The 10,560-nt window shown below is 38.0% G+C and overlaps 1 long non-coding RNA gene across 1 annotated transcript; it reads right to left on the reverse strand.

The window, feature by feature from the left end:
* Positions 1–1,538: 1,538 nt before the first annotated feature.
* Positions 1,539–1,854, reverse strand: LOC114357288 (uncharacterized). Its single transcript, XR_003656290.1, has 2 exons — positions 1,738–1,854; positions 1,539–1,653 (listed from the first exon to the last, which is right to left on the reverse strand). It is a non-coding gene; the product is annotated as an uncharacterized LOC114357288 (long non-coding RNA).
* Between the last annotated feature and the right edge of the window lie 8,706 nt (positions 1,855–10,560).

A 10,560-nucleotide genomic window follows, 5' to 3' on the forward strand; every position in this document is an offset into this window, starting at 1 on the left:
CTAAATGTTGGGGACTCGTACAACATTGACTAGCTGTTATCGTCTAACTTTGACTGAGGTGCTCCTCTATGCAAATACATACGAAGGTATGCACGATATTGTGATATAAAGCCCGACACGTGTCTGCATAATGACTGACGGGAAGCGAACCTGCTACCTTCAGAGATAAGCGACCCATCATTATTGTAAACATCAGAATCAACGAAGAGGCGATAAGGAAGTATCGCGCTTGCGATCAAATTCCTGGACGGTGTTCAGGATGTCAGCATTTAGTCTGGTTTTGATTCGCATATAATTTGCATACTTTTAATAAATAATAAAGTATTTTTATAATAAAGTATGAAGTATTCACACCTGCAGCATGGACCTATAAAAAAAGGCGGACGGAACTCGCGCTACAACAAAACTGTGACGCAAAATTTTGGCGTTTGTCTATTGTGTGAGTGAATTTAGGGATGCCATGTTAGCCAAAACATTTTACCCATTTATTTTAAGAAAAACATAGATCGGCAGATGTTACTTGGAAATGTAGACAGAATTATTCCGTGCCATTTTAAAAGGATGAAAGGTGTATGCGTTGAGGTAGGCGCGAAATGACATTGGGACAACTTTTTGCCCCACTTTTCGAAAAGTAGCGGACACAAATGAAACCTATCACAGATGATACATACNGACTGATCTCATTGTATCTGCATATAAAAAGTTGATTTTATCTCTTTTTTACTATTAACATAGTTGATTCCTATTAATATTAAAAACTTTACCAAAAATAAAAAATATATACTCAAATGTGTTTCTATACATGATTTAAAAATTCATAAAAAAATATTTATTTCATGTATTCGTTTTATTTTTGTTTTATTAGCTCAGTAAAGAACTCTAACATAGACAGTAATTAAAATTAAGATTACTTGTACAATTTCCTTAAAAACGATCGATGAAATGTGGGTCAATATGACCCGGGGTCATCGTCTTTGCAATTATTTTCACGTCATTGGCGCCGGGTTACGTAATTTACCTATTCGTTAGCAACTTTTTGCATAAAAACATACTCGACAACCACGGATTATCATAAAAAAATGCGATTTACTAACTACGTGTTAGAGAGCCGTCCATACCGCCGGCCATTTTTCAAAAAATCCCATCTGTCAATTGTGACAGCCAATGGTAGCATACCGGAAACTGTTCCCTAATATTTCGTTCAGAAATCGAATTAAATTATTTTTCTAAGCCGCGAAATTTCAAAAATCTAGACAGAGTTTAATAATATGGCCTTCTGAAAGGCGCATGAGCGGTAATTGAAAGTTAGTTGAAAAAAGTCCTGGGCTGTAGGCCTGTAGTTGCCATGTTTATTTTGGGTTATCAAAAGGCGCGTGGGCGCTACGCTACGAGGGTAGCGTCAGTCACAAATTCACAAATCAAATCAAATCAAAAAAATATTTATTCAGTTTAGACCACAAGTGGCACTTATGAACGTCAATAGAAAATAATAAAAAAAGAAAACACACAAACTTAAGTTACTTACTCTAACACAGTCACTGCCTCACTGGTTGACTGGTGTCTCATCTGTGGTTCACTGTCGGATCTTGAAGGCGAAACTGGGTTTGGTAAGCACTCCGAGGGCCTAGTGTGAGTGTACATCAAACGCGCTCACTAGTGAGCGCGCAAAAAATGACATTAAATGAATGACGGATTGTACAGCGTCCCTAGCGGAACGTTTAACTACAATTTTCATACATTTTGTAACGCGCTCACTAGTGAGGACGAACTCACACTCAGCCCACGGGAGCTTAGGCACAACTGATCGCGGTGAAGCGTAAATGCACACTGGCTCAACTGGCTGGGCTGACGGCTGACGGTAACGGTAGGTACGACGACCGCGCGGTCCCTTCACATGGGCACCCCCTCCCCCTCTAGCCCCGTCTATCTACCTGAGAAAGGGAACTAGGGTCTATTATGGTTGAAATTGAAACACTCACACAAAAGTCATACGATATTGAACCTTATCTCAAAGGTTTGATTTGTTTTTAGGGGGCGTCCATAAATTACGTGAGGCTTTTAGGGGGGGGAGGGGGTCAACAAAAACCTCACCAAATCTCACGTGGGGGAGAGGGGGGGTCTCGGGAAATATCACGTATTTTTTTCCACAAGAAATAGAGAAATAGAGTTTGCCAGAAAACTGGGTTAAATCTTAAGTAAAAAAATTGGTCAAGTGCGTGTCGTGCCACGCGCAGTGTAGGGTTCCTTAGTTGTCCGTCGTTATCACAATATATTTCAGAAGTAAGCAATTACTTCATCTAAAGTCACTTTTGTCCATGACTGCAGTAAAAGCTTTAACGTATTTTCATTTTGCAATCGAATCTTGTGTTACGTTACTCCAACATCCTAATCGATCAATCGAACCAAATTTTATAGTGGTAGGTACACTAATGTCAATTTTATTGGAATCGAATACCAAAGATGAAACAGCCCAGACGTGAGATACAATGAATAAATCCATCGGGGATTAACTAGGATTAATCAGCATCAATGAATCATATGTCTTTGTTGCAAAGCAATGCGATGCCTTTCGAACGAAACCCTCAAGAAGATTTGAATCATTCGGTGTTCGGAATGTGGGGTCTCTAGAGTTTTTGTTTGTAATAATAATAAGCAATAGAGGTAACAAGTTAGTATAACCAACAATCATGTGCTCTACAGGATGTATTTTATGTACATTCACTTAAATTAACAGCCTGTAACTAAACACATGGTCATGCAATAAATGAATTGCACAGTTAGACATGTAGATCATAGATATGAAATAACCATTAAATTTCTCGTTGTGATTATAATATTCAAGCACAAGAAGCCAGTTAAAAAAGGGTAGAAAAACTACACAACAAGTTTTCAATCAACGACTAAGTACTCAGCTTTAGTTAATTGAATACTATAAAGTTAAACCAGCCATAACTTCCTATTAACAATGTATACGATTATAACAGGTGCAACATTCAATTTATTGAAACCAGGCATAAATAACTGCGCGTACGCACAGCCACATCATAAACTAGCTCAGATGCTATCGTAACGGTAATGATACGCCGGTAATTAGAATACGGATAGATAATAGTAATTATGTTTGTGTGTAAATCAACATGGAAATAGTGTAGCTTTTTATTCAATTCAATTAAAGTTCCACAGTTAGTTTTATCGATGTGTATGTGAGTCATTTAGAGACCCCACTGTTATATTTCCAGATAGAATTTACATAAACAACATGCTGTCTAGTTAATAGAATAGGGATGTTTCCTGGTAAAATCCTCATCTGGGGGACATAAGACCTTAAGTCAAGTCTGGGTAAAAAGAAAAAGTTTGATTTAGTCCGCCAGTTAACTTATTAATAAATACTCGACACGTATTTTTAACTTAAAGAAATAAAGCGCGCCTAAATTCAAAAGAAGAGACCCGTGCCGTCAAGAAGTGCTTAAAAAGCGTAGAACTTTGTGACGTCACGTGGAACTTATCATATCTTTGTAATTACTTGTTTAATTGACAAAAAAAATACTTGTCCAATATTTTGTGATAATAATTAAATGATGGAATAAAAGTTTTTTTTAGGAAACTAGTCTATTATAAATGTCCGCTTAGCAGACTCCGATGCCAAAGTTTATGAGCTTTTGTTTTTCAAGATTGACATGCAAAAAAAGAAGATTACCATCACTAGTAATCCGCGTAGTAAGTGCTAGCTTATTTTAAGGGTTAAGTCCTACCAGGGGCATAAGTTTAAGTACTGAACCCGAGCTTTTTTAATTTTAATGGGAAGTAAAACGTTTTGTCTGTGTTATTTAGTTACTTGATTTGATTGCCTAATATTACTCATAGCATGGCATTCATGTATTAAATACAATAGAGTACGAACTTGAACTGAGTCCCTACAAAGCATGCAATGGAATAGACAGCCCTAACTAAAGCATTAATATTACTAAATCCCAGTCCCACCTGTAACTCCGCATAATCCATCAAAAATAAACAGAAAAATGCGATAAATAATAATTTGACCCAGTTATGGGCCGCATAACTTTAAGTTGGAGTGACCCGGTTTGCTATCAGTGCAAATAAAATTCACTTTCTAGGAACGTTGCGAAAGGAATCAATATTCAGGCGCTAACGCGGTTATCGCGCGCAAACATGATATGCGCGGGCGCCGGCCGCGCCTGTGACAGGTACTCAATGCGAGGAGACGACACAATATCATAAAAAAATATACAAATATTCACAATAAGTATGAACTAGTAAGTTCTTACGCAAGATCGTCTTTTGAATTAAACTTACAGGGAAACTAATTCAAGATTGATTGCATCAATGTTGCTGAAATAATTATGTAATAGTAATAACACGCTTATTACATGTAATGATGTAACTAAAATGATGATTTTATATTACACAACAAACGTTTAATTGTAGCTCTTTTTGCAAAAGCTCTCCCAATATTGGGTGACAGTTTATCAAGGCAGATATTGATATTGAGATTGAGCTTTGAGCTTGAAGCAGTCGTCCCTCAACGCGGTTACAGCTTAATCACACTATCTCACGATTATCTAATTTACTTGAAATGCAATATTTAGTTGAAATGCAGTACATTATATTGCAATGGCCTGCTGCGAGATAAGGAACGTACATTTTGAACTAGAGCTTTACGTGCTTTAGTACCTCTCTCACTCCTTTTGTCTCTCTGCAGAAGTGCATAATTGAAAGCTAGTCAATCGAATACCTAATACACAATCGTTCCTATTTCTGAATAACAGACGTAATTGACCGCTCTCATGACCGTTTTGACAACTATGTATAAGGTATTCCATAAAATATCAAGATATTATGTTACCATTCGTACACCACCACCCAAATACTCTTATTAAGTAGCACGTACCTGACTAAGATCCATGATCTTTGCGTCGATCTCCCAAGATTAAAAGTCCCAAATGAATCACTCACAAAAGTCACAAATGACAGTCAAACACAGAATCAAAACAGTTTGTAATGCACACCAGATGACTCGCACGCACTGTGAATATACTCGCACGCACTGTGAATATACTTGTAAGTTTGGCAGAATCGTGGGAACAGATCGGTCGGAGCTTCAAGAGATACAGATAACTGGTACTTATGCAAATATGACATACTCACTATTGTAAAATATTAAATTAAATATAAATGAATTTAATAAAACATACAAACAATATAGTACAATTAATTAAGCATTAAATGATGTTGACTTTAATAATTAATTTGCATAATTAATTACTTAAACAAAGATAACTTATTTTTATACCAGCACAAAAAAAATACAAAAACTGACAAGTAACGCTCAGGAATAGTGTTTAATAGGTAATTAGTGGCTAATTACCTATGATAATAACTTTAATCAGTTATCTTAGATGCAGAAATAATTCCCGCTCTACACATTGGCCAATAAAACCAACGTTTCTGCCAAACTTGCTCCGAGAGTCCTAGACCCCTGTAGTCCCGAACACGAGTTGGACTAATTATGCGAAGTGTTTCCCGCGTTACGCGCGACTCGAGTGGCGGGTGCGCATCGCATCCCGCCCGCACCACGTTACTGCCGCGTTACGCACTGATAAGGAAACAGGTGAACTTTATTTGGGACATCGATGTTTTTGGGCTGTCAATATGTGCCATACTTTCAGGAATTGAGATAATTAGATCGATTGTTGAAATATAATGGCACGGTCGTCATTGTCTTTCGACAACCTTCATGGCAAGCATGGATACAACCTAACAATTAATGTGTCATAAGCTCGTATCTTATAAGATCTAATTTCCATTTACAAAATGGTTATTACTCGATAATACAAATTTTACGAGAATCTAACTATGGAAAGAATAAAGCTTCGGAAAGACCAAAAGGTTTGACAATTAGTGTTAATTATTACGAAGTTTTGAAACGCATTCTTTACGTTCTAGCGCCGTTGGAGATAGGTGTGTTTGCTTTCGGCGATAATGTGGATATCGAGAAAGTTATCGATCCACAAACAGCTCGGCGCTATCGATCTGTGTCGCCAATCCTTATCTGCGCGCGCGCAGGTGCCAGCCCACTTAGAATATTGTGACTAGATACCATCGCTAATGCATGGTTTATAATAACCATGTCCACAAGAAAGCTCATAAAATTTATTGGAGCTTTAATTAAACCATGCCCATGGTCAATGAACCATCATAACACCTTGACTGGGGAAAGCCTAGTGGAAGTAAATTTACATAGAGAAATCTATCACTAAGAATGAGTTGTACACCATGCTATTATGTAGGTTTAAGAAGTCACTAATATTAAGTTAAAGCTTTTTAATGTGTAATGTGTAAATACAGAAGTACCAGAGCAAGAACCTGAAAATAACTTCATATCTTAAATTTTTTTTGACTACAATGATCACGATGAGCTTCAGAATTGAGTAGTTAGTATACCTACTCGTAGTATTCGACAAAAAAAACCCACAACTCAGCATTAGTAGTGACAATGTGTAGGTAGGTATGCTGTGACGCTTTACAGCAGACCCTTAGGATGTCAAAAAAATTAAAACTTAAAACTACAATGCCTTTCAGAACTTTGCTAATCGATCTTTTGTAGTTATCAGCGCTCGGTAAATCTTTACTGATACAGATCTAACTATAAATTGTTACACAATGAAGTTCAATGCTTGTAGCTTTGTCCTTCGGCCTAGGTTATCTTCTAGTCAAGTACAGCATCGACAGCCTATGACAGCGCCGCTATCGGTCGTCGCCCGCACCCTGCACTGGTCGTAATATCGGTAATCGCGAGCACACAGATTGCGGGCAATTACCCTGCTGATTGCATTTCAATAGTTTGTGTAAGCAACTGATAACCGCGCCGAGGCTAAGGATTACTCGTTTACTAATGCATTTATTATGAAACTAGCTTTCCGCCCGCGGCTTCGCCCGCGTGGAATTTTGTCTGTCACAGAAAAACTTTATCGCGCGCGTCCCTGTTTCAAAAACCGGGATAAAAACTATCCTATGTTCTTTCCCGGGACTCAAACTATCTCTATGCCAAATTTCATCAAAATCGGTTGCGAGGTTTAAGCGGGAAAGCGTAACAGACAGACAGACAGACAGACAGACAGACAGACAGACAGACAGACAGACAGACAGAGTTACTTTCGCATTTATAATATTAGTTGGGATGGTATTAAGTGTAGGTACTTCTTCCTGCTCTAGGTATTAAGATTTTCTTTAACTTATTTAACGTTGTACTCGTATGTCTATGTTCGCAACTCAAACCCCCTCTCGTATTACAAAAAAGTTAAAACCGGGACGAACACTGATTTAAAATGACATTTCCATACTCAATGTCCATTTAAACCGGAATCTAACTTTTTTAAAACTTTTTGTAATAAGGGGGTATGGTTGTTTCCGTAGCAGTTATGACGTGTAGTGTCCCAAAATGGATTCCTAATTGTTCATAAAATGGTGCTCTAACATTTTGAGTAAAAACTGCTTGGTGGAGAACATTATAGACTTGAATATACCTAATTTTGCAATCTGCTCAGAAGGTAGAACGAAACTGTTACTTCAAAAAAACTTTTCTCGTATCACAAACATTACTTTTAATTTGAACCGGCAACAAAAATAACATTTCACGTCATCATTAGTAGGTTTCAATAGTATAAAATTCAACATCAATTACTCATGAGGTCCTCGATTCAGCTGATCGTCGTCCAGTTACGGAGCAACCGCAATCAGCAGTCGGGGGATGATCGCAGTCGTGTCGTAGTCGTCTCGGGCCCGGCTCCTGCAACACGGGAAGTAGTGTGTGAACCGCCGCGTCACCGCCTGATCGCTGCCCACTTACGGCGTGGGAACCGCAGCTTCCTACGCTAAAGGCATGCTGTCACGAGACCGTGGACCGTTAGTCGATGAGGTAGTCGCATAGATAGTAAGGTAACCGCGAATGTTTCGATTTTTATTTATTAAAAAAGCTTACTTTGTGAATTGTGAGATTAATTAATTAAGAATAACATCTAGGCTAACCTAGTGTTATTTTTCTCTATGAGAATGGAAAGGGTCTTTACACTACGAAACTGAATATTTAATAAAAAAAATGATAAGAGTTAAAGATTCACCTCTATCTCTCTACCATCAAAGATTTCAGTGTCGTTAATCACTCCTGAAAATCTGTTTTGGTTTTTTATAAGTAGGTACTACACATAGGGTACGTAGGATTCAACTGACGAATATCATGCTCATAGTTAAAATATAAACCGCAGAACGACTAGAACCTAGGCATATTAGAACTCTATTTTAGGATAGGTTTTTTCATTCATTAATTCAACAGGTTTACAGGTCTGTCTTGTTTACTTGTCAAGATTTTCCTTGCCTACGGGTTGGTAAACCCCTCTATCATGAGATTTTTTGAGATCTTACAACCATAACATTAGGGTAGTGAGTAACAGGCACAAGACGTCGTGCGTGTGAGCGGCCGGACCGCTAATGGGCGCTGCGCAGGCGCCGCCCGCCGCTCGTTACCCACAAACAAGCTTTTCGCACTGCGTGAACGACAACTCATTTCTTTTTATTTTCAAATTTTGTCTAATCTATGGCAATAAACATGAATTTGCCAAGTTAGTCATCATCGCTGAAAAAGTCAAAAGTCAAAATTTCTTTATTTGTTTAGACTAATAAATAGTTCTTACAAATCGTCATTTTGCTCTTAAGGAGCCTCTACATGTCTCATAATCTTTTTACCCTACCAGCGCTTCGAGACCAACATTTGGCAAGTGCTGAGAAGAAGCTGAAAGTTACCAACACTGAAAAAAATGTTTTGTTACTGCTTACACAACAAAAGTGAAGACCGAACACTTTGGTTATGAGGAACATAATGTTGTGTAAATTAAACAAATTAATAATTCTGTAGTGAGCTAGACTTAGTTTGGTTATAGTTAACACGACGGCTGGGTTGCATCACCTAACTTTGACCGTAACTATAACGATAAGCGGTGCTTTTTATATGGAGTTTGACAGATTTTTGACGTTTGTCAAAGTTAAAGTAAGATGGTGCAACTCCGCCTTAGTTCGGTGGTCACTTTTGTTGTGTAAGCAGTAACCAAACCTAACCAGTTTTTCAGTGAAGTAATTCACATACTAAATACAAGTTGTACGCATGCTATTATAAATCCCTGTCTGTCTATTGTCACTTACTTCTACAGACTTGTTTATCTTTTCTATCACTTTTCTATTTATATCTATTTCTACATTTCGCTCTAAACCTTTCAAAACAAACCATTTCGTTATTACTTATTGATTTTTTTTATCTAAATCATAATCCAAATTCCATAGTAATAGAGTTTCCCAACTAAACATTATAATCATAACAAAAACTCCCACGCACGCTCCCGGTCATCCCGGCACCCGCGGCTGTGATCTTTGGCCCTCGCATTATAGAGACATGAATATTTTCAGTGGACTGCACTCAGCGGGCGGCGACCTCTGCGTCGATGACAAATTTATCGTGCACGAACAATAAAAAGTGCTCGTAAAAATATTAGTACGAACCCCGCCCGGTCCCGCGAGAAATAACACACTTTGTCTTGGAGGGATTCGCGACCGATCGCGGAGAGAGGGCGCAGGTGATGCGGTAAAATACGCAAAAGCTGGGATTTATTTATTTATTTATACTTCAATGCCAAAAATATTAACATTAGGCGAACTTAATTTAATCACTTTGTTTGGGAAACTGAGTCTCTACGTTGTTAGCAGATTTATTGAAGATCAGTTAAATACTGCATTTTTTTATTACATCCAGGTGGAGGCGTACGATTTTTATTTTATTGTTGTTATTATTTATTCTGTGGTATTACTTAAAAACTTTCGGACTTTCACAATTTAGTGTAAAGAAGGCAGGGCAGGGGAATTGCAGACTACAGCAATTTTCTCAATTCTTTGAGTTTTCATTAGAGTTTTTTCACTTGGACTTGTTTAAGGTAACTAAGCAAATTTTAATGTTTTTAAAAATACCCTCACAAATTAGAGTCGATGACAAAATAAGGAATTTGATTAGATACGCCATCACAATTTACGTCACGTAACATCACGTACTTACATCACAATTTACGGCAATCAAGAGTGTGACATTTTCCGAAAATCCCGATTCGCAGCTGAATGTACCCGAAGGTATCTCATAACGATATTGTTAGCTAAATCTGGGATCGCGCCGCTGCGTTTATGACACGCGGCCGCGGCGATTACGCGGCGATCGCGCGCGCATCCATCTCCTTTAGTGTGATTGAACTGCCGTTACCAAATTATTGGACTACCCCATCTTAGCCGATGATTGAAGCACTGTATCGTTTGCGAAATAAAAGGTATTTACCGAAATTGAAGGCTTCTCGGCGATCCGCTGATTCCTGACGGCTCAACGCTCCATCTGCGGACGAAACATGACGATGTTTATTTATTGAACAGGATTAGAGATCAAGAATATGTAGCTCAATAAATAATGTAGGACTGTTTTCAGAAATTGCAAATAAGTTTTGACCTTCTTCGAAC

This window comes from Ostrinia furnacalis, unplaced genomic scaffold, assembly GCF_004193835.3.
Source record: "Ostrinia furnacalis isolate ACB-3 unplaced genomic scaffold, ASM419383v2 OfSCF3121, whole genome shotgun sequence".
In the NCBI taxonomy this organism is placed as follows: domain Eukaryota; kingdom Metazoa; phylum Arthropoda; class Insecta; order Lepidoptera; family Crambidae; genus Ostrinia; species Ostrinia furnacalis.